Consider the following 25,062-nt stretch of genomic DNA (forward strand, 5'->3'; position numbering starts at 1 on the left):
GCCCTCTTGGCAGGACCAAGCATCATACCTAAGAGATTTTTTTTTTAAATTTATTTGCCCCAGACCCCTAAATGGCCTGGGTTTAGCAAGCCAATGCTCAAAACACTGAGCTATGCCTCCCAACTCAGAGGGCTTATCTGAGACGAGGAAGTGCCTCTGTCTTCCCCGCCCTTGGCTGAGCTGCTGTGTTTTTGTTCCTACCTAACAGGCTGGCCACAGGTCGAGTTACATGAGACTATTCATATGACACCTCCCCATCCCACACCCTGAGTACATTACCCTGGGCAGCAGCCCTGATTGCTCAGGTCTAGGGCTGGCATTGTCTGCACAGATACTGGTTGTGAATGAAGAGGTATTGATGTGGCTATTTAAAAGGCTGTTAAAAGAACTCTTCATTGGCAGGGTCATTGTGCTTGGTTTTGTTTTGTTTTTTAAATTCTCACTGCATGATGATTGGATGCTTGCACAGGCAGCTGTGCTTTAGCGAAGCAGAAGGCTGCGTTGTACAACTGTTAGCACGGTGATGAAAACATTGAGTTAACTAAGCACTTTCAGAAATGGCAGTAAGGTAAAAAGTAACAATATTTTCTTAAAAACCTACTTGAGTAAAAGGTCAAGATTAAAAAATTACTTAAGTAAAGTGCTGTTGCCAAGGAAAATGAGCTTGAGTAGTGTAATGAAGTCATTTTACTTAGTTACTTTCCGGCTCTGACCAGAGAATTTTTTATTTAAAAAGGTGGAAAAAAATATTATAGGGAAAGTATCAGAGAGGTAGCTGAGATAGTCTTTATCTTCGAGATCAACAAGAAGTCCTGTGGTACCTTATAGACTAACAGATATTTTGGAGCATAAGCTTTCATGGGCAAAGACACGCTTCATCAGATGTATGCGTGGGGTGGGGGTTCAGAGGAGGATTTAAAGAGGGGGTCTGAGTAAAGGGGAGGTCCAGAGCTGACAAGGGCTATTCAGTCAGGGTAGATATGGCCCATTATTGGCAGTTAATGTGGAGTTGTAAACATCAAGAGAGGAGAAATCAAGTCGGGGGGATGTGGCCCATTGTCAGATGTTAATGTGGAGGTATGAACATCAAGAGAGCAGAAAGTGCTTTTGTAATGGGCCAACAACTCCCAGTCTTTATTCCATTCTTGGTCGATGGAGTCAAATTCACAAATGAATTGCAGCTCAGAAATTTCTCTCTCCATTTGATTTTTAAAAATTCTTTTGTTGCAGGACTGCTACTTATAAATCTGTTACTGAGTGTCCAGGGAGACTGAAGTGCTCTCCTACAGGTTTTTATATGTTACAGTTCCTGATTCCTGATTTATGTCTATTTATTCTTTTACATAGAGACTGTCCATTTTGGCCAATGTAAATTGCAGTGGGGCATTGCTGGCACTTGATGGCATATATTATATTAGTAGATGTGCAGGTGAAAGAGCCCTGATGGTGTGGCTGACATTAGGCCCTGTGATGATATCACTGGTGTAGATATGGGAGCAGAGTTGGCAGAGAGGTTTATTGCAGGGATTAGTTCCAAGTTTAGAGTTACTGTGTTGCGGTCTATAGTTGCTGGCGAGAATTTGTTTAAGGTTGGCAGGCTGTCTGTAGGCGAGGAAAGGCCTGCCTCCCAAGGTCTGTGAGAGTGAAGGATCTTTGCCCAGGATGGGTTGATGCATTGGAGAGGCTATAGCTGGGGGCTCTATGTGATGGCCAGTGGCGTTCTCTCGTTTTCCTTGTTGGGCCTGTCTTGTAGCAGGTGGCTACTGGGTACACATTTGGCTCTGTCAATCTGTTTCTTCACTTCCTTAGGTGGGTATTGTAGTTTGAGGAAAGCTTGGTAAAGGTCTTGTAGACGTTTGTCTCTGCCTGAGGGATAGGAGCAAATAGAGTTGTACCTTAGTGCTTGGCTGTATACAATGGATTGTGTAGTGTGCCCTGGATGGAAGCTGCAGGTGTGTAGATAAGCATAGCAGTCTGTGCATTTTCTGTATAGGGTGGTATTTATGGGACCATCACTTATTTGCACATTAGTGTCCAGGAAGTGGATCTCTTGTGTGGACTGGTCCAGACTAAAGTTGATGGTTGGGTGGAAACTGTTGAAATCATGGTGGAACTCTTCCAGAGCCTCTTTCCCAAGGGTCCAGATGATGACAGAGTGGTTGTCCCATTACAAAAGCAGCTTCTCTGCTCTTGAAGTTCACACCTTCACATTAGTATCTGACAATGGGCCACATCCCCCTGACTCAACTGACTTGTTTTCTTCTCTCTTGATGTTCACAGCTCCACATTAACTGCTGATAATGGACCATTTCCACCCTCACTGAACAGACTTTGTCAGCTCTGGCCCTTCCCTTTACTGAGAGCCCCTCTTTAAATCCGCCTCTGAAACCGCACCTCCCCCTCCCCGGCCACTCATGCACCTGACGAAGCAGGTCTTTGCCCATGAAAGCTTATGCTCCAAAATATGTCAGTCTGTAAGGTGCCGCAGGACTTCTTGTTGATATTATAGTGAAAGTTATTCTAGATTTGATTTTACCCGAAAGGGAGGAACTGGTTGACAATTTGAATGTAGAAAGTGGTTTCAGTGAAAGTGATCATGATTCTAAGGAATGTTAGGAGGAGGAACAGTGAAATAAAGACAATGGATTTCAAGAAGGCAGACTTCAGCAAACTCAGCGAGCTGGTAAGTACGTACGTATGAGAAGCAAGGCTGAGAGGGAAAACAAATGAAGACAGTTGGCAGTTTTTGAAAGAGACATTTTTCAGGGAACAAGAGCCCACTATTCCACTGCATAGGAAAGACAGGAAGTATAGCAAGAGACCACCCTGGCTTAACCAGGAGTTCCTGAATTATCTAAAAATAAAAAGAACTTTTATAAAAAGTGGAAAATAGGTCAAATTGCAAAGGATGACTATAAACAAATAAATTAGAAAAGGGAATGCACAAAATGAGTTCAAATCTAGCTAGAGACATAAATGGTAACAAGAAAACATCCTACAAATATATTATAAACAAGAGGAATACCAAGGACAGGGTTGGAAATGGGAGCTTAATGACTTCGTTTCAGTTTTCACTAAGAAGGATGGTGGTAATGAGATGCCTACAACAGTGAATGCTGGAGAAAACAAATAGGAAAAAGAACAAGTTAAAAGTTATTTAGAAAAGTTAGATGTCTTCAAAGCACCAGGTCCTCATGAAATGCATCCTAGAATATTCAAGCAGCTAATTTAGGAAGTACCTGAGCCATGAAAGACAGGAGAGATTCCAGAAGACTGAAAAAGGGAAAATATAATGCCCTACTATAAAATGGGAAATAAAGACAACCCAGAAAACTACACACTAGGCAGTTTAACTTTCTGCCAAGAAAGATAATGGAGCACATAGTTAAGGAATCTATCTGTAAACATCTGTAAGATAACAAGGTGATAAGTCTGCATGGCTTTATCAAGAACAAATCATGTCAAACCAGCCCTATGGCTGTCTTTGAAAGGATAACAAGCTTTGTGGATAAGGGAAAAGTAATAGATGCGGGGAACAGCGAGCCTTTAGTAAAGTTTTTGGTACAGTCTTGCATGACCTTCTTATCAACAAAGTAGGAAAATACACTATAGGTGGGACTGTTATAAATAGGGTGCATAACTGGTTGGATAATTGTTCTCAGAGTAGTTATCAATGCTTCACAGTCCTGCTGGAATGGCATAACAAGTGGGGTTCCACAGAGATCAGTTACGAGAACAGTTCTGCTCAATAGCTTCATAGATGATTTAGATAATGGCCTAGAGAATATGCTTATCAAGATTGCTGATGATACCAAGCTGGGAGGGGTTGCAAGTGTTTTGGAGGGTAGGATTATAATTCAAAATGACCTGGACAAATTGGAAAATGGTCTGAGGTAAACAGGATGAAGTTCAATAAGGACAAACGAAAAGTACTGCACTTTGAAAGGAACAATCAGTTTCACGCGTACAAAATGGGAAGTGACTATCTAGGAGGAAGAACTGCAGAAAGGAGTTGTAGTGGACCATAAGCTAGAGTCAACAGTGTGACAGTGTCACAAAAAAGCAAGCATTCTGGGATGTATTAACAGGAGTGTCATAAGCACGACACGAGAAATAATTCTTCTGCTCCACTCTGCACTCATTAGCCATAAGGAGTATTGTGTCCAGTTTAGGGCACCGCATTTCAAGAAAGATGTGAAGAAATTGGAGAAGGTCCAGAGAAGAGCAACAAAAATGATTAAAGGTCTAGAAAACATGACCTATGAGGGGTGACTGAAAGAAGAGAAGGTTTGTTTAGTTTGGAAAAGAAGACTGAGAGGGGACATGATAATATACTCCAAATACTTAACAGGCTGTTATGAGGAGGAAGGAGAAAAATTATTTTGCTTAACTTCAGAGGGTGGGACAAGAAGAAATGGGCATAAATTTCTTTAGGGATACTTATGTTGGATGTTAGGAAAAACTTACTGTCAGGAAGCGACACTGGAATAATTGCCTAGGGAGGGTGTGGAATCTCCACCAATGGAGATATTTAAGATCAGACTACAGACACATCTATCACGGATGATCTAGATGGTGGCTAGGTCCTGCCATGAGGGCAGGAGACTGGACTTGATCTCTTAAGGTGCCTTCCACTTCTAGTATTCTATGATTCTATGGCTGCATGCCCCCACCCCTGCTCCTATTGGCTACACTACCAATATATATGCTTTCAGCATTCTTCCATTTAGCCAAACAACATATTTAAGTTTATTAGTGTTTAATGTCCAAATATCCTACACAAGAAACATCCCAAAGCTATTAACACACTTTGATCAACATTACTTAGCACCACAAAACAATGACCAACAATTGAGCACTGGCCTTGTAAACCCAGAGTTATGAGTTCAACCTGGAAGAAGCCATTTAGGGGTCTGTGGCAAATAAATTTAAAAAATCTGTCAGGGATGGTGCTTAGTCTTGCCCTACTCCGTACTGCCTTGACTGGGTTTGAAGTTAGGTGCAGGTCTGTAATTTCACTTAGAAGTATTAATGTGGGTGCGTGCACAATGAGATCAGTCACTGAAGCCAGCCTGTTTGGAGGACCAGCTGTTAGCACTGTTTTCATGATGGAAGAACAATGCAAGAGAGCCCTGTAAAAGAACCCACCCAAGAAAGAGAGACAAAGCACCATTGAGAAAATAAAAGGGCCATCTGCTATTAATTGACGACTCATTAAACCACACCGTGTCCTGGGGCAGTGGGACAGGACAAGAGCTAGGGACTGACACACACAAAAAAATGAGGGCAAAACTATATGAGTGGGTCATATTTTGTCAACATCGGAGAATCAGCCTGGAACGACAGCAGCCCGAATTCTCACTCAATATGAGGCATATTGAGGGGCCACGCGGGTACCCAAAGCTGTGCCACTGATTTGAAAGCATATATCGTTGCCAAATCTGAAATAGTTGTGTGTGAGTATAAAGTTACAGAGCTCACCCATCAGATGTGCTGTAGCATCAGCAGGGATGCTGTTCCGGATAGCGTTTATTCCATCTTTGTGTGGGATGTTGGTATGAACTATTTCAGATTTGGCGACGATATATACCTTCAAATCAGCGGCACAGCTATGGGTACCCACATGGCCCCTCAATATGCCAATATTTTCATGGCTGACCTGGAACAGCACTTCCTTAGCTCTCGTCTACTAACACCCCGTCTCTACTTATGCTACATTGATGACATCATCATCATCTGGACCCATGGGTAGGAGACTCTGGAGGAATTCCACCGTGATTTCAACAACTTTTACCCCAACATCAACCTCAGTCTGGAACAGTCCACACAGGAGATCCACTTCCTGGACACCACGGTGCTAATACACGATGGCCACATCAATACCACCCTGTACCGTAAACCCACTGACCGCTACGCCTACCTTCATGCCTCCAGCTTCCATCCCAGACACACCACACGGTCCATTGTCTACAGCCAAGTACTAAGATATAACCACATTTGCTCCAACCCCTCCGACAGAGGCAAACACCTACAGGATCTCTACCAAGCATCCTTGAAACTGCAATACCCACCTGAGGAAGTGAAAAAACAGATCAACAGAGCCAGACGTGTGCCACGAAACCTCTTACTACAGGACAAGCCCAAGAGAGAAACCAACAGAACACCACTAGCCATCACCTACAGTCCTCAGCTAAAACCTCTACAGCGCATCATCAGTGATTTACAACCCATCTTGGACAACGATCCCCCACTTTCACAGGCCTTGGGAGGCAGACCAGTCCTTGCCCACAGACAACCTGCCAACCTGAAGCAAATCCTAACCAGCAACTATACACCGCACCACAGTCACTAACTCAGGGACGCATCCATGCAACAAACCTCGTTGCCAGCTCTGCCCACATATCTACACCAGCAACACCATTACAGGACCTAACCAGATCAGCCACACCATCGTGGGTTCATTCAGCTGCACATGTACCAATATAATTTATGCCATCATGTGCCAGCAATGCCCCTCTGCTATATACATCGGACAAACTGGACAGTCTCTGCGTAAAAGAATAAACGCACACAAATCAGATATCAGAAATGGCAATATACAAAAAAACGTAGGAGAGCACTTAAATCTCCCGGGCCACACAGTAGCAGACTTAAAAGTAGCTATCCTACAGCAAAGAAATTTCAGAACCAGACTCCAAAGAGAAATTTCTGAGCTACTATTCATCTGCAAATTTGACGCCCTCAGCTCTGGCTTAAACAAAGACTGCGAATGGCTGGCTAAATACAGAAGCAGCTTCCCCTCCCTTGGTGTTCACATCTCCAGATCAACTGCTGGTAGTAAACCTCACCCTTGCTGACTGAGCTAACCTTGTTATTCCCAGCCTTGCTCTGGCTTATTTATACCTGGCACTGCAGATTTCCATGACGAGCATCTGATGAAGTGAGGCTGTGCTCACAAAGCTCATGCTCAAAACTTTCCTGTTAGTCTATAAGGTGCCACAGGACCCTTTGTTGCTGTTACAGATCCAGACTAACACAGCTACCCCTCTGATACTTAACTTTCATAAAGATGCAGAACGACAAACCACAGGTTTCCTGCTTAGTTCACTTTAATCTTAAGTTTCCCTTTATAACTGTGTGAGAACCAACTATTGCTTAAACTATGACTAGTTTATCAGAAATATTTAAAGTAATAAATACTTAAAGTGCCTCATGTTCTTAAACTGCTGAAAGATTTCTGAAGGCATGATGGAGACTGCCACCTGTTGAGGAAAACTGTCAGCTGGCTTTGCTTTCTTGAGCAGTACTCATGAATCACAAGTGCAAAACAAAAAGGCAAAAGAAGCAGCAGTTCATCTTTTTTTGCCCGTGTACATGTTCACAGTTCTGTCGTGTTAATATGCTCGGTAAAATTTTTCATCCATCATCCCTTGGTATCAATGCATCTGTTAATTGTTAACATGTGCACATCATGAGGTTAGCACTTTTTAAAAGCTTGACTTCCATCTCACAAGTATTGGTGTTTCAAAGTAGTTTAAGGAGCAGCAACCTACACATATCTAGACCACAATTACATTGAGGAAATTCATTTACTAAGATTATCATTTGTGTTTGAGAGAGCACAAAATTAAGAAACATACTGTTACATCTCAGTGACAAACCAGCTATAGGTTGCCCTGTGATTTTGAGTGGAACAATCCAAAAATTCTTACTTTTTTTCTTTTTCAAAGTAAGGTGCCTAATTTATTTCAGTCTAAACATGGCAAGACATTGTAGGAAGTAGATAAAAAAAGGGAATATTTTATAAACATAGTAGTTCATTCTCTCTGGTTCTGAGAGTTATTTTAAGGCCACTATGTACAGCATTTCTTTAAAATGGCCTAAAGTACTAACTGAGTAGCTTTTTAAGGTTAGTGGGAGGAGGTTCATAAAAACCGTTTAACACCTTCCAGAGAGACAGCTGTGAAAGAGCCTGCTCTTGGGGTTTGTTCTCCTGCTTATGACAAACACAGAACTCTCTCAAGCTCAGATTTCTCATGCTGGTTGTTGTGCCATCTTCTTCAACAGAAAATAGGTGACACTAAATCAGTAGTTCCTAAACTTTTTGGCATCATGCCCCCTTTTTGATTGTTGAGGAACCGTCATACCCCCCACACCTTTTCTTTACCATCATCCAGCCCCCCTCCCTGTTAACAAAAAATTCAATTTGTAATTTAAAAATTAAAATAAACAAAAACTTGGTATAATATTTTTCTTTAAAGTTCAAAATAAGCACACATTTTCTTGGCCCAAAAATTTAATAAAAATGTAATTTAACATCAGAAATAGCAGAAATGAAACAAATTTAATGTGAAGGATGATGCTACATTTTCTTCACGAATTGGGAAATCCTAAATTTGAAAGGTGAAAGTGCACAGTGCAAATTGTTTTTGACATCCAGTGAATTTCTTTGTTTCATTTTTAATGTGACTAAACTTGAAAAGCTTTTTTCTCGGAGGTACACTGACAAAAACGGAAGAATAATACGTAGCACTTCTTCTCCAACTTTCAACTACATTGAGAAATACTTTATCCAAGATACCTCCAAGGCTGAGTTTTTGAAGTTATCTTTTGCACTTGAATCATTTTATTCTGAGTGCTTGTTGTTGCAGTACTTCTGGTAATGAATCGACATCCACGTTGAATGGACTGCATACTAATTTAAGAAGGGGTTTGCCAGCAAAGTTGTCTGGCAAATGGCGGATGAATTCGTGATCAAGGCAATCAAGATGAAACACAAGTTTCTTCTTCACATCCTCTTTACAAAGTTCTTGGAAACCTTTATTTTCAGCGAGTGATGAAAATGTCAGAAAAGACAAAAAGTTGAGCATCTGAGCTTGTGTTCACTGTTTCCAAAGCTGGATTTTTTCCATAAATGCTTTGATTGCATGTGGTGTGCTATAATGTTTGCATCATAGTTTCCTTGCTGCTTCAAACTGAGGTTGTTCAAAGATTCAAAAATGTCCACAAGGTATGCCAGGGAAAGTTGAAATGGTTGGTCTGTAAATGCATGATATAACTCTTCTTTTTTCTATTGCTTCAGGAAAATTTCCGCTTCATCTTTCAGTTCAAATAATCTGGAAAGCATGCTACCTTTGGAAAGCCATCATACTTATGTAAAACAAAGCATGTTATGATCCACTCCCAAATCCAGTGAGTTGTAGTTGCTGGATTTTTTTTTCTTTTTTTTTTTCTTTCACCATGTCACAAATCCAGAGCAAGAGCCAAGCATCTCTGGAGTACTGTCTCTGTATATATCAACCAGTTTTCCCCATGAAAGTCCATTTTCTTTAAATAAATTAAAAAAAAAAGTCAAATCACTTTCATATCATCAGAGGCCTTTGAAGTGGTCATCAATTCCTTCAAAAAAGAAAAGCAGTTTTTCTTTCTCAGTTCTATTGTTAATTAATGGACCGTAGACAAGGAACTGACAATATTGTGCTACATCAGTGGTATCGTCACACTGAATGGTGAAAAAAGAAGTTGCTAACACCACCTCTGCAACTTGAAGATTAAGATCTTTTGCCAGGTCTTTGATGTGGTGTTTCGCACAATAGTCTGAAAATGAAATTTCTGATAGCTTTTTCTTGCTTCGACACCAAGCACAATATGAGCTGTTTTCAACAAGCAAGGCTTCACAGGAATTTCTCCTACTGTGTGTACTTTCTTGGCTTTTGCGATGAGCAATAACCGTTCATAAGATACTTCTACCACTTTGGCCAATGCCTGATGAAAAGCTCCAGTAGCGTCCAGCTTCATGTGTTTCAAATTTTGAAGGTTAGCAGCAAAAATCTCTTTTGGTTTGTCTGTCAAAGCTCTGTGGCTCTTCGTCAAGTGTCACTCAAGAAGACTAGGTCTCAAGGTGTCGTTACTGAGAACTGTGTGGCATACTATGCATTGAGGATGATTGATCCCAGTTTTTTCCATGGCAGTGAAGCCATACTTAATATAGTCTTCATCGTACTTCCTTTTCTTCATCACACCCATAATATATTAATTAGAAAAAACTTTAAAATAATTTTTCTGATTAGAATAAATTTAATGGATGCAAGTTACTTTAAGTTATCAAACATTTATTTACTACTGCGAATACATACGGACATGTGCTGCCTTATATATACTCCACCACCAGTAACTGCACAAGACTGACTACTTATTACCATGATAGCACAGTACCAAACACTCCCACAAATGTGCTAGAAAATTCAAAAAAGTTCCATTGGCTTCTACATCATTCTTTGGCCTCCTCACCAACAAACTGGGTACCCCTACATGTTGAAAGGAAAAAAAAAATGGTCTATTGGTCTTTATTTCCAGGAGGGGTGGGGAACCTATTTTCGGTTGGAATCACTGACCCACAGAAAAATAAGTCAAGGACCACATCAGAGATTTAAAAAAAAAAAAAAAAAAAAAAAAAAAAGGCCAGGCCACCCCAAGACCCACTGATGTGGCCCTACCTGAGACAGCTCCCTCCCCTGGCACCCCAGCCCTGTTGGGGGAGGGTAGGTGGGACTGAGGTACAAGGCCTCCAGCCAGATTAATTCTTCTGGGGTTCCAAGGTTAGTGGAATTTGTAGGCTTATCTGCAGTCTGAGGTGGGGCAAAAATGAGGGATCCAGTGAGTGGGCCAGAGCTACAAGTGAGTGGGATAGGGATGGGGTGCAGAATGTGCGTGGAAAATACGGTACAGATGCAAGCTGGGGTTAGTGTCTGGCCAGGCACTAAGGGGCAGGAGCAGGGTGTGGTGGCACCTGGAGCAGGGAGCAGGTGGGGCCCTGGGTAGGGTACTTGTGGGTATCTGGGCGTGCTACCTCCTATTCCCCCTCCCCAATGCAGTAAGGCAGCAGGTGGAAGGAAGTCACCAGCAGGCAACAGACCTGGCTTTTCAGAAAGCGCACTGGCTATTTGTGGCGGGGAAGGAGCGCACACACTTCATGAGACGCCAGCTCTGGTGTGCAGCTGCTGGACTCCCCCAGCCCCGTGCTGCAGGAAACTGGCAGTACCTCCATTTTGCAGGAGGTAATGTCAGTGCGTGCTCTTTCTTGGGATGGAAGGGATTAACCGGTGGGGAGGACGCTGGATTGCCTTGCACCCACCCCCCTCCCCAGAATTTCTGCACTCCCCCCCAGTTTGGGAATCTATGCTCTAGGTGCAAGTTCCTCTTTGCCCGTGTAAAATGAATGAGTTCCAGGAGTCTGGGGGGTGTCCATGTCATTGTCTTACCAGCAGCTTTTCTGCTCTCCTCATCGCCTCATCCAATGTACTAGTTTTTGAATACTCTTTGTTCTCTTATGCTGCCTCAAGACAAGATCTGTCCATTCATAAAAACATAAACCAGCTCCATTGGAACGTGGACACTACCTATCTCAGATAGGGCTTGGAGACTTGCAGTTCCTGTTACATAAGGGGCTTTGGTTCTTTGTTATTCTCTGCTCATGAACTCGTGAAAGCTGTGCTCTGAGCACTTTGCTTTTCCTCTCCTGTCCTTCATTGATCTGAGGAGCATGGGGAAGCATTTTCACCATAACTGTCACAGACGGTTCCCGCGGCCATTACACTGGAGTAGTGCATGGCTGGCTGTAGTATGAGATTTGTTCGTGACAGCAATGAGGTCATCAAGTACATGAAATCTCTCTCAAAATTCTAATGAAAAGATCGTCTGGGAGAGCTTGGGGACATCAATCTAATCTTGTTATCCCCAGCCTTGCTCTGGCTTATATATAGCTGGCACTGCAGACTTCCATGACCAGCATCTGATGAAGTGAGTCTGTGCTCACGAAAGCTCATGCTCAAAACTTTTCTGTTAGTCTGTAAGGTGCCACAGGACCCATCGTGGCACGGCTACCCCTCTGACACTTGACACCTCTCTTGCACTTAACTTCCCTGGCCAGTGAGTTAATGTGAACGACACACTGGTAACTGTAAGCAACAACAAGATGGTGTGTGTGAATGCCTGAGTATAGTATATTATATGCATATAAATATAATATATTATCCTCCTGAAAAGGATCCCTTAACATTTTGAGAAGGGACTTGAAACTGATGTACAAACCAGATTCTTTATTCTTCTAAAGGAAGGATTCAATGTTTGGTGACAATTTCTAAATGCCCTTACAGGTTAACATGTATAAAAATATACAACTACTACATATTAACACAAGACAAAAACAAACATACTATACAGTTGTCAGAACCGCAAATGCTGCCATTACCTGCAAGCATTTAAGTGTAGTACCTGTTCATTCTGCTAGTGCTAATTTCAGTATCAACAAGTGATCTGAAATGAAGGTATAAGCTTTCAGCGTAGGCAGCACTGTCTAGCTATTAGCTTGAACTTCTTATGTTTTATTTCCAATTCTCTTTCCACTGATCTCTTGCGTGGCCTTGGAAAAAGCCAAAATGTTTAGTGTCTCAATTTCCTCATCTTTACAATGGGTATTTTCAGTATTTCCTTCTTGCGAAGAGATACAGTGAATTATTTTGTTCACCACTGAAGTAACTGGATGAAACATGCTATATATTTACATAAAATGGAGTAAGGTTTCCACTCAACTGGGAGCTACATAAACTAGTTTTGGAACTTGACAGAAAAGACAGCATTCCTAAGTAGCTCATAAAATTGCCTATTATTGCTGTTCATGTCACTGGTGACCTGATTAATAACCTGGCAAAGAGCAGCCAGGAGAAAACACCCAGTGCACACAGCGAAGCTCTTTGTTTCAACAAGCTGTTGTCGTTCAAAAGTCTTCAAGAATCTAGTGACCTATATCTGTTTTTACACTACAAGCTTCACCCTGTACTTAAGAACACACACAGACAACCTGATATGACATTTAAGTGGCAAAGTGGGAAAACATGACTTTAACTTACTGTGCATAACAGTTAAAATTGTGTGCACACATGCATATTTTCCTTGTGTGGATACAATTGTTCTCGCCTTCCTTAGTAGAGGAAATGAAACTAATGAATTTATGTTTCAGAAGTTAGGGCTACCACATTGCTTTCACAGTGTTACCGCTATGTCAGCAAACCAGATTTTGAAAAAAACCGTATACCATGTAAAACACCCTTAAAGTTAAAACTTCAAAGGTTATGTCTAAGCCTGTATGTCTGTCACAGAAGATACTGATTTCATGACCTTGTGATCTTTAATTTTTGCAGCAGCTGATATGGCTAGCTCCTGAACAGATCAGGCAACCCCTTGGGAAGCTGTCCTAGCTGCTGCTGGGGCAATATTGGTATGGGGGAGAGTTCAGGGCTGGAGGCAGAAGCTGAAGTGGGAACTAGTGCTTACAGTGAGGGAGGAGAAGAGTTCCAGGCCCCATTGAAGTGCCCTAGCAACACTTCTGCACCACTATAAGGGCAGGAGGCGGGCCCAGCGGCGCCATCTGAGCAGTGTTAAGGGCTAAGTGCCTTAAGCTCTGCCCCTTCTATTCTTGGTCCCATGCCTTCTGGGGTGGGGAGAACCCCCCCCCCTTTGTTCCAGGGTCCACAGACACTATCAGCCCCTCTACAAATACCCACATCACAAAATGATTTTATGTTGCTGGTTTCAGCAAAGAATGTAAAGTCTGAACGGAGGTGTAGACTTATGCCCTCTCCATTTAAGGGAGCCCTTCCAGATCAGTAAGTTCTGAGGCACACTGTCAATGTGGGATGAGGAAACTTGCAAAATCTGTATTCTGTGGATAAACAGAGAGCTTCAAGCTCCACCGGTGCCAAACTAAAACCATTCCCAAGGGCTAAAGATAAATTTTGACTTACCTTTGATCATTTAGTTTCTATGACTTTTTCCATATTACTCCAGACAATAGGGTTATGCTTTCCACAAGAAGAGTATATACAGAAACCCAATCAGATTTTGTCATCCCTAAGGCAGGGAACTGATGACCAAGATATCAGTAGGAGATTCTTTCAACACCAGTAGTATGTGAACGATGTATAAGGAAACAACTGGAACAAATAATTTTTAGGAAAAAAAAGTGAGGTACTAACAAACATCACGATTGACCACTCACAATAGAGTAAAATGAAATATGTTTATAAATTAAGGAATTCCAAAGAGGGTGGAATGTCTAGAATAATGTGGAAGGAATAAAGGAATCACACACACTAGATCAGAACATCAAATTTTACTACCTCTAATTCCTTTCCACATTATTCCAGACAATAGAAATTTTTAAAGCAGGTGCGAAGGAGATGACTAGATGTTGAAGAGATTTTTCCAGTAGAGAATACTGTTTGAAGAAACCTTATTTTGAAAGACGTATCTGTGAACATTTAGATTGTGGGATCTAACAACATAAAAGTGAAGATCCCACGGTATCCAGAGAAATTACAACAATTGATGGACTGGCTTTCCTTGCCCACAAAACTGCTAATGCTGGAAGTAGACAGATCCTTAATTAACTCATGAATGGCTTTTGTTTAGCCACATGGGTGTTCAATGTGCACTCAAATTCATTTAGATGCAGAAAAGAGCTTTTGAACACTTGCATCTTGCGAATAAAACTCTGTCAAAGACAAATCACTGAATGTGTCAAAGTTTATTTTTATTTTCCTCTGAAAATCTAGTTTATGTAGCTTTATCATCATACCGTGAGTTAGCACATTATCTTCTTATCTAAGTGCAAAGACAACATTTGGGGGTAAAAGAAGGAACTGTGTGCTTACAATATTAAGTTGGCCTTTGAAAATGCAAAAGAACAGAGTGTCACATAATTGGAACAATATAATATAAAGCAAATGGCTACCAAAAACATAGCCTGCCTGGAACTAAAATATTCTGAAACATCTAAGTTAATTTAGAGCATTTAGGCCCATCAAGAATATGATTATATATGGACTGGAATCCCTGATTACTTAGGACTTCTCGGATTGTCCCAAAAACTCGAGGATGATCTTGGGGAATATGACAGTCTATGAGTCGGTCAGTTTGGTCAGAATTCTAGACTGCTGACCAGTGAAGCATCAAGAAAATTGACTTTTTCTCTATCACCTTATGCAGAGAACACGCACCACATTCTCTAGAGAGATGAAACTGCAGTTTTTTATGTTTGAGGATATTATATTATCCTGGAGAATCTTTCTTGGTTAACTAATATTTAGCAGTTATGCCTTGAACAAAAAATCAGTATAGGACTGGGATGGCACCAATAGGCCTTGAAAATGGGTTCCTAGTAAGAGTGAACAGAATCATTATCCAGGTGAACATTGAGTTTCAAGACCTATGTACACAGTGCAAAACTACCGATAGGTTTACTTTCTTTGTAAGGATTTGTTTTTGTTAATACTACTAGCTCAGTCTCTGAGAAAATATATAAGCTAATAGGGTGGTGATAGGGAAATCACTGCTGGACTCAGTACTTTTCTGTCATACTTTTACGCCATACCCTCACTGAAATATCTAGGGGACTGACTAACAACAGATATTACCATCTGATCCTACTGTTGGTTCTGCTGAAACCATGTATTATTGAAAGTATTTTGAGATTCATTTGCAAGGAGTGGACAATCCTAAAGTGGAATCCTTTCTTAGAAAAAGGCAGAGACCACAAGGATGAAAGCGTACAGCCATGCAATCCCCAACTTGCTATGTTCTACCTGCCTCCCCATCATATTGTAACCATGCAGATATGTCAAACTGTTCCCAGCATTCAAATGGATATCTCCTGCTATAAAAGTAGTTTGATGTCCACAAAGCATGATGACCCATATGCATTCTCTATTCCGAGAAAATTACATCTTTAATTAGCCACTGTGGCTGCTTCAAAGGAACAATTTTCCATTTGCGCACGTCTCACATTTGACCACTAGAACCACACAGGCAAAAACTGCAAGTCTGAGAATTAGGGCAAGCAGAGGTTGGTAACGCTTGTGAAAGGTTTCATTATGATTTCAGAACACAATATATCATGTTGCTCAGTAATGGCAGTAAAGGGAGCATGGTGGTATTTCCACATATTTCGTCTTAGTGCTAAAAGAACTATGACTTCTATGTCTAAAGGACTGTTGTGGGTCCTTAATGGTCAGAATAAATATAATCACTGGTGACTCAAGAACTGAATAAACTGCATAACTCTGTTTCTAAAAATTCTTGAATGAATCATTTTGTTAATTATTTCCAACACTCACTTGTTCAACACTAAACGTCCTTGCATGCTTTTATGCTCATGATCCTTTGTTAGCTTAAGAGGCTGAATTAGGCTCCTCCAAACAAAGCAAAAAGGGACTCAATTTCAGAAGCGGAAGAATTTCTGGAACCGAAACAATGATCTTACCTCAGAAATGTAGAAACTGAGTTTACTGTCTTGCCCAGTAAAAAGAAAGGTTACTCACCGTAGTAACGGTGGTTCTTCGAGATGTGTCCCCGTGGGTGCTCCACAATAGGTGTCGGGCTTGCCCGGCACCGCAGATCGGATCTTCCAAGCAGTTTCTGCCGGACCGCGCATGCGCCGGTGCACGCCGCTCCCTTGCGCGCTCCTGGCCACGTGCGCAATCCGGTCCCTCCCAGTTCCTTGACCAACCGCCTTGGATGCTCCTGCAAAACACTAAACAGAGATCCGAAGCGGGGAGGATGGGCGGGTAGTGGAGCACCCACGGGGACACATCTCGAAGAACCACCGTTACTACAGTGAGTAACCTTTCTTTCTTCTTCGAGTGTCCCCGTGGGTGCTCCACAAGAGGTGACTACCCAGCAGTGACCCAAGATAGGAGGTGGGTAATCGGATTATGCGCAGCTTGTCCCCGAGAGGACTGCTGTCGAGAGACGAGTATCCTCTTGGAATACCCTGTGAAGGGCGTAATGTTTGGCGAAGGTGTCATAGGATGATCAGGTCACTGCTCTCCAAATGTCTTTTAGCGCAACACCCTTGAAAAAGGCTGTTGATGCCGCCACCGCCCTAGTGGAATGAGCCCTGGGAGTGGCCAGTAAAGGAGTCTTTTTGAGTTCGTAGCACATTTTTATGCAAGATACGATGTGCTTCGAGATTCTCTGCAAAGAGAGACCTTCTCCTTTCGATTTGGGAGCGAGAGAGACTAGGAGTCTATCCGTTTTCTGGAAGGACTTGGTCCTGTCTATATAGAAAGCTAGCGCCCTCCTCACGTCCAGGAGGTGTAGGCGCGCCTCTTTGTTAGAGTTATGAGGCTTTGGATAAAACGAGGGTAAAACAATAGGTTCGTGAATGTGAAACTCAGAAGAAACTTTGGGAACAAAGGCTGGATGCAGCCGTATGGTTACCGCCTCCTTGGAAAAAACAGTGCAGGGTGGCGTTGCCAAAACTGCTGCAAGTTCACTCACCCTGCGAGCTGACGTGATTGCGAGAAGAAAGGTCGTCTTTATCATAAGGAGGCGGAGGGAAACCGTGGCCAAGGGCTCGAACGGTGGTCCCGTTAGCACATTAAGCACCAGGTCCAAGTTCCACGAAGGTGGAAGCGGTTTCCGAGGGGGGTATAGGTTTACCAACCCTTTGAGGAACCTGGTAACCATGGGATGGGCGAACACTGTGTGCCCTTCCTCTTCGTGTCTGAACGCCGAAATGGCGGCAAGGTGGACCTTTAACGAGGATAGTGAGAGTCCTCCTCTCTTGAAGTCCAGTAAATACTCTAATATCACAGGTATAGGCACCGAAAGGGGGGCTAGCTGTTTGGTAGAACACCATGCTGTGAAGCGAGTCCATTTCTGCTTGTAGGTCTTCCTGGTGAAAGTCCTTCTGCTACTTTCTAGGACTTGCTGCACCTTCCTCCGTACATGTGCTCTCTAGGGAGCTGAGCCATGGATTAACCACGCTTGTAGTCCTAGGCCTTGGGGGTGCGGATGCACTATGGACCCCTGGGCTTGCGTGAGCAGATCCGGCGCCACCGGAAGGGGCATCGGTGGACGGTCCGACATGCGCAGGAGTAGGGGGAACCATTGCTGTCGATCCCACATTGGGACTATCAGGATCATCCGGGCTCCCTCCCTCCTGGCTTTCTGCAAGACTTTGTGGATCAGCACTGTGGGAGGAAAAGCGTAAAGCAGGGGGGCCCCTCCAGGAGATCGCGAACGCGTCCCCTAGGGACCCCCGTCCTAGTCCTGCCCTGGAGCAGAATCGTGGGCACTTCTTGTTGTGTTGAGTGGCAAACAGGTCTATCTGGGGAAAACGCCATGCGTGAAAAATCGGTCGTAGCAGATCGGGAGGGATCTGCCACTCGTGCCTGAGTGCAAAACGCCTGCTCAGCTGGTCTGCCTTCACATTGTGAGCGCCTGGTAACTACGAGGCTTTCAAGATTATATTGTTGGCGATGCACCAGTTCCATAACCGGACTGCTTCCGCACATAAGGCACGGGACCGTGCTCCTCCTGTCGATTTATATAAAACATGGTGGAGGTATTGTCTGTACTGATCCCGACTACTTTGCCTTCTATATGGTCTCGAAAGTGTCTGCAGGCGTTGAACACTGCTCTGAGCTCCAGTATATTTATGTGCAGTGACTGCTCCGTGGAGGACCACAGCCCTTGAGTCACCTCTTCGCCCATGTGTACTCCCAACCCTATGAGGGAGGCATCTGTAGTGAGAAAAACCGATGTGTGTGGTTGGTGGAAGGGTACCCCTGTTAGCAAGTTCTTGGGGTTTACCTACCATTGCAGGGATTTGCGCACCTCTGCTGTGGGCGACACCACCCTGTGAACGGTGTGTGTTGCCGGTTTGTATACGCTCACCAGACAGTGCTGCATGCTGTGCAAGTGTAACCTGGCGTTCTGTACTACGAACGTCGCCACTGCCATGTGGCCCAGCAGCTGTAAGCACGTCAGGACCTGCACAAGGGAGCCGATGGCCCGAAAGCGAGTCTCTGGTAGATACGCTCTCACTGTAATAGAATTTATGCGTGCCCCTATGAACCCTATGTCCTGTGTGGGGTCTATCTTTGATTTTGTCAGATGGATAACCAGGCCGAGCGAAGAGAACGTGCCTGCTGTGACGCGTATCATGCGTAGTACCTCCTCCTTCGAGGCCCCTTTGAGTAGGCAGTCATCCAGATACGGGAATATAAATACCCCGTCTGTGCAGGTAGGCTGACACCACTGCCAAGGTCTTGGTGAAGACTCTGGGTGCCGAGGAGAGGCCAAACGGTAGGACCTTGTATTGAAAATGTTCTTTGCCTACTATGAACCGGAGGAATCACCGGTGAGCCGGATGGATAGATATGTGAAAATACGCGTCTTGTTAGTCGAGGGCTGCGAACCAATCTCCATCGTCCAGTGCCGTAAGGATGGAGGCGATTGTGATCATCCGAAAGCGTTGCTTGCGCAGGTACCGGTTGAGGCCTCGAAGATCTAAGATGGGCCTCCAGCCTCCTGTCTTTTTCTCCGTGAGGAAGTACCTCAAGTAGAACCCTTTTCCTTGCAGTTGCTCCGGCACTCTTTCCACTGCCCCTATGAGCATGAGATGGTCTACCTCCTGTTTGAGCCTCGCTACGTGGGAGGCCTCCTGGAGGTGGGGCCTGGGTGGAGGTCGTGGCAGTGGGAGCGACTGGAAGGGGATGGCGTACCCCGTGGCTATGATCTCCAGCACCCATTTGTCTGTGGTGATCCTTTGCCACTGGTCGTAGAATGGTCGGAGGCGATGGTGGAATAGCCGCTTCAGGTGACCTTGTGCGATGGTAGTGATGGCGCAGCCCTGGATCTGTGTGTCAAACTTGTGGCCTTTGACCCTGCCCCGAGGACGCACGGCTCTGTTGGGAACGTCGCCCGGGAGTTCTGTACTGCTGGTGCTGTTGATGTCGCCCTTGCTCGTAACCCCTGTGGTACTGGGGACGCTGTTGCTGGTACCGTCTTTGTTGAGGGTAGTCCTTTTTCTTTCTGTATGGAGGGGTGTAAATCCCCAGGGTCCTAAGTGTGGCTCTTGAATCTTTACTGGAATGAAGGACCGAGTCAGTTGATTCAGCAAACAGCTTCTGCGAGTCGAAGGGAAGATCGACTATCTTTGCCTGCAGATCCCTCGGTATACCCGAAGTCTGGAGCCAGGACTCCCTTCGCATCACCACTGCCGTAGCTGTGGAGCATGCTGCTGTGTCCTCAACATCCAGGGCGATCTGAACTCCCGTCCTCGTGGCCATGTAGCCTTCTTGCACGATGGCCTTGAGCACCGGTTTCTTGTCCTCTGGAAGCGAGTCCATGAGGGAGGTTAACCTAGTGTAGTTGTCAAAATTATGGTTCGCTAAATGCGCTGCGTAATTTGCCATTCGCAACAGTAGAGTGGAGGAGGAGTAGACCTTTCTGCCGAACAGTTCTAGCTTCTTGGCATCTTTGTCTTTTCCCCCGTCTTGAATTGAGATGTCTTTGACCTTTGTTGCGACGACTCCACCACCAAGGAATTTGGTTGTGGGTGGCTGAACAGGAACTCCATGCCCTTCGCCGGCACGAAGTATTTCTTATCCGCTCTTTTGTGGACAGGCGGAATAGTCGCAGGGGTCTGCCATATCATAGTGGCGGACTCCAAGATTGCTTCATCAAGCGGTATTGCTATTTTGGAGGAGGCCGGAGGTCTCAGATTTTTGAGGAGCTTGTGGTGTTTCTCTTGCACCTCTGCTGTCTGGATGCCTTGCGTGAAGGTCACCCTCTTAAACAGCTCTTGAAACTGTTTGAGATCGTCTGGAGGATGGACGTCCCCCGGGGCCGTAGCCTCGTCCGGGGAGGAGAGCGAGGAACCACTAGGGTACGCCTCTCTGGACCCTTCCAGTTCCTGTTGGTGATGGTACATCCTCTCGCTGGAAGCTTGCAAGGGAAAATCTCGGGGTTCCATAACCAGTTCCCCCTGAGATACTTGAGTCTCTGTCCCCGTTCGCGATTGCCCTCGGGGATACGGGACCGTCTGTGGGGATCTTTCCCTGGTAGATTGCCGGTGGTGTCTATGCCCCACGTGATAGGGGTGACCATGGCAGCATGGGAACTGTTCTTGGGAAGGTGACCTAGACCACTCCCTTGGTGCATACCCTCTGCGTCTGGGAGAGCGAGATCGTCGAGAGACCTAGGACACTGGAGAAAGCGATTTGTGATAGTATTCCAGCAGCTCAAACCCCAGGAAGGGTGAAGGTGGTCCCAGCCAGGGCGAGGCTGGTTGTAAAAATGGAGATGGGGGCTCTGGGTAGGCTGGGGGGACCCCTGCCTTCTGGTTGGAGTCTGCAGCATAAACAGAGGGCTGAGAGAAAGCAACTCTGCAGCCCTGTCTGGAGAGGGGCTGCGGTGCCTTGTTTTGTGTGCAGCCTCCCCCCTCCCTTGAGGAGGTAGCTCCGCCCCCTGACGTGTAGGGGATCTCAGCCCCGTCCGCGCCGTGCTCGGCACGCTCATGGGCGGTGCCGCACGGGCGGTGTCCTCCGGTGCCTGCAGGCTGCGTGCCTGTGCGCTCTGCACCGCCGGTTCCCCAGGGGTCGGTGCCGCTGCTTGCGGTGCCGCTGGTACCGGCGCTTGTTTAGCCGCTGCCCTGCCTGCGGTGCAGGGCGGCTGTTTGATTATCGGAGGCTGAGCTGCCTCCACGTGGCTCTCCGTGCCGCCGCCGATCAGCTGTTGCTGCGTCTGGGGGCTGTGCGCTCCTCCCGTCCCGCTCGCTGTTGCTGCCGGCAGGGATCGGGCTGGGGAGGCTTTCCTCCGTTTTTGCGCTGATGGGGTGAGGGAGGCGGCTTTCCTTTTATGGGCCCCGGAGGGTCCCTCCTGCTGCGGCCGCTCCGGCACGTCTGGCTGGAGGGCCTTGTCGAAGAGCAGCATTTTAAGCTGCATCTCCCTGTCCTTCCTTGCTCTGGCTGTTAATTTTGCACAGAAGGAGCATTTCTGCGTGACATGGGACTCCCCCAGGCACTTTATGCAGAGACTGTGCCCATCAGACGCTGGCATTGCCTCTCGGCAGGACTCACATTTCTTGAATCCTGAAGAGGACATTGTTGGTGAGTCTTTCAGTTGTTAATGGGTACTTAGCACCTTCTCTGTGCTGCTTTTCCTCCTCTCCTATAGCCTGCCGCGGCAGGAGAGCTAATGGCCCTAGGCCCCTGGCCTCCGGTGCTCCGCTTGTTACTAGGACTGGACTGTATGCCGTCCCGCTTGTTGTTTCTTTTTCTTTTTCTTTTTGAAAATAACAACTGGCTAACTTAACAGCAGCCTAAGAACTTGAAAACTTTAAAGAAAAAACAGTTAAAACCATCGAATACGCTAACTTGGCCGTAGCCTAGTCGGATTCCGTCTGCAGCCGACGGCGGTTAAGAGGAATTGGCGGGGACCGGATCGCGCACGTGGCCAGGAGCGCGCAAGGGAGCGGCGCGCACCGGCGCATGCGCGGTCCGGCAGAAACTGCTTGGAAGATCCGATCTGCGGCGCCGGGCGAGCCCGACACCTAATGTGGAGCACCCATGGGGACACTCGAAGAAGAATTACAGAATTGCTTTTTAAAAAATCCTGTACAGAGTTAAACAGTTCTGGTTTTTTTGGTAACTTGGTATAGCTTTAAGGCCTTTCAAAGGCACGCTTAATTGGTTTTGAGGCAAGAAATGGTCTTGTCAGATGTCTGCTCCTGGATTATGTACAATTTGGGCTATTAGATAACAATGGGTCACTGTAAAAATGTAGCAAAAACAAGCACATTAACATGAAAATAAAGAAAAGGAAATCTTGAGAATTTGATTGTGTATACTTATATAGTTTAGAGAAATCGCTGCAAAAATACTGATCTATAAGTAAACCAAGCAGCTTTTGAACAGCTTGTCTATATGGAAAAATTTTCTGGCATGTACTATACCAGTATAATTTATACTAATATACTTATTCTGATGTACAGTGTAGTTTAAACCTTTATAGTTAGAAGTTTATCTCAAACCACATTCAAAATGACAAAGTAACCTGGAAAAAGGCACTCTTATTCCAGAATAAGAGCATCCCCCTAGGGATTTATACTGGCATAATTACAGCAGTATAATCGTACCAAAAGTATTCTGTCAGTAAATATCCCCATGTAGACAAGCCTGAAGTATATATAGTACCTAGTTTCTGCTGCTCTCCTGTGGACCCATGAATGTCAGTGTGCACATAGCACCTGCAGAAATTTTGCTACTGCAAATTTTATAAGTTTTTAGAGAGAGCACAAAGGCCAAGAACATGTGGACTTCCTAACGTCAGCAGAAGCAAGAAAGTAAGGGGCTGTACTTATATGAAAGTCAAGAATTTTTCAAAAAAGTTTGTCTGAAAAAACTCATCACATACCTAGTATGCTGCATCTGAGGAGAAAGATAATTTTTAACTGTATACATGAAGCACAGTCAGAGTTTTGAACTCAAGGCACTGCTAACTCTGTTTCAAAATAACATCCGCAACTGCAAACTGGTGAAATAGGTAATAAATTTTCTGTTCTGTCATAAAAATCTGCAGGTCCTATAATTCACACCAAAGACTGCTGACAGATGAAGACTGATGAATGAAACTTTTTTTTTTTAGTTATAAAACAATTTATTTACAGTACCTAAAACTAGAATAACAAATAGAGGTTATTGCTGAGTGCACACTAAGCTCTGAACAAATACACAGATAGATAATCTGCTCCCAGGAGATTACAGTGTCCTTACAACACAGAGCGCACCGCTCAAACCCATATGATATACAGTGGATGATATAAAGTTGAGGAGAATAATTCTTGCAGCAGTCATCCCTCTAAAATTTTGTAAAAAAATGTATGAGTTAAGGAAAGATTTCTGGATGAAAAAGTGGTAGTTTGCCAGACATGAGGAATAAGGAAGACAAAGGAAGAGAGGAGGGATAGCTCAGTGGTCAGAGCATTGCCTTATAAATGCAGGGTTGTGAAGTCAATCCTAGATTTGGGGGAAAAAAAAATCTATCACGGAGGGTGCTTGGGCCTGCCATGAGGGCAGGGGATGGGACTCAATGACCTCTCAAGGTCCCTTCCAGCTCTATGATATGTACATGTATGAATGTAAGAGGTTGTGAACATGAAAGGAGAGAGATCAGGAAACTCTTCAGGAGGAAAACTTGGAAGGAATCTTACAAATAAGATTTGATACTATATGACCTGGAAGGTGAAGAGAAGAAGCAGACCGAATCTGAAATGCCAGCAAAAAGGCTAGCTGTAGCAAAAGATGACCCAGGATATGTCTCTGCTTCTGCGAAGACTGACCTAGTCAGGGTCAATTTCCTGGAGTTCAATTTCACTATCTGGTACAGACCTGCAAAATTGATCTGTCTGGGGTTGGCAGCCAACCCCTGTACTCCTCACTATTGTGAGGCACAAGGAAGATCAATGGGAAAAACACTCTCACTGACCTCTCTTGGTGAAGACAGCCAGGTAAGTCAGTTTCAGATAGGTTGATTCAGCTATGCAACTGCCTTAGCTACAACTACATATCTGTAATCGACTTACCTGCCAAGTGGAGACTAAGGCAAAGAGGATGATTTTCACAATGGGGATCAGAGACAGATTTTAGAGTCATCAAAACAGACATGAATAGGATTTAAAAACTGTAGCAGCACAGGAGGTGGAATAACAGAGTATGTCACAGAGACTTATGGCATGGTAGGGAGACTTACGGTAGGGACAGAAAAGGGAGGGGGCAAAAGAACCTTTGGGAGAAATTCAGTTTTGTTATGTTTTTTTTTGTTTTGTTTTGTTTTGTTTTGTTTTTTTTACAGGAGGAGCTTGATATAATGGTGGGACATCCAGGTGAAGACATCTGAAGGAGGCAGGTGCAGAAGATCAGCAGTACTGTGAAACAAAAGACATGGCTAAAGTCACTCAGTGATGAAGGAGGAAAAGGAAAGAATCAAAACTAGATGCTCAAGAAATATCACTGAAAAAGGGCAAGAAGGAGAGATGCAGAAACAACTGGGGAAAATGGGGAAGAGCACAGAGATATAAAAAGCTTAGGAAAAAAAACAAATGGAACAGACGAAAATCATGATCTTAGTTAAAAACAATGGCTCAGAAGGACAAGTACAGAGAAGAGGATCTCAGACACATCAAGAAGAGAATGAACGTTGTTGGTGTCCTCAGGG

The 25,062-nt window shown here is 44.4% G+C and overlaps 1 protein-coding gene across 4 annotated transcripts in view; it reads right to left on the minus strand.

Moving 5' to 3' along the window:
- CASK (calcium/calmodulin dependent serine protein kinase) overlaps window positions 1–25,062 on the minus strand; it is a 384,458-nt gene that overhangs the window by 121,757 nt on the left and 237,639 nt on the right. The gene's annotated exons all lie outside the window — the stretch shown is intronic.

Source organism: Carettochelys insculpta, chromosome 1 (assembly GCF_033958435.1).
Source record: "Carettochelys insculpta isolate YL-2023 chromosome 1, ASM3395843v1, whole genome shotgun sequence".
NCBI lineage: Eukaryota > Metazoa > Chordata > Testudines > Carettochelyidae > Carettochelys > Carettochelys insculpta.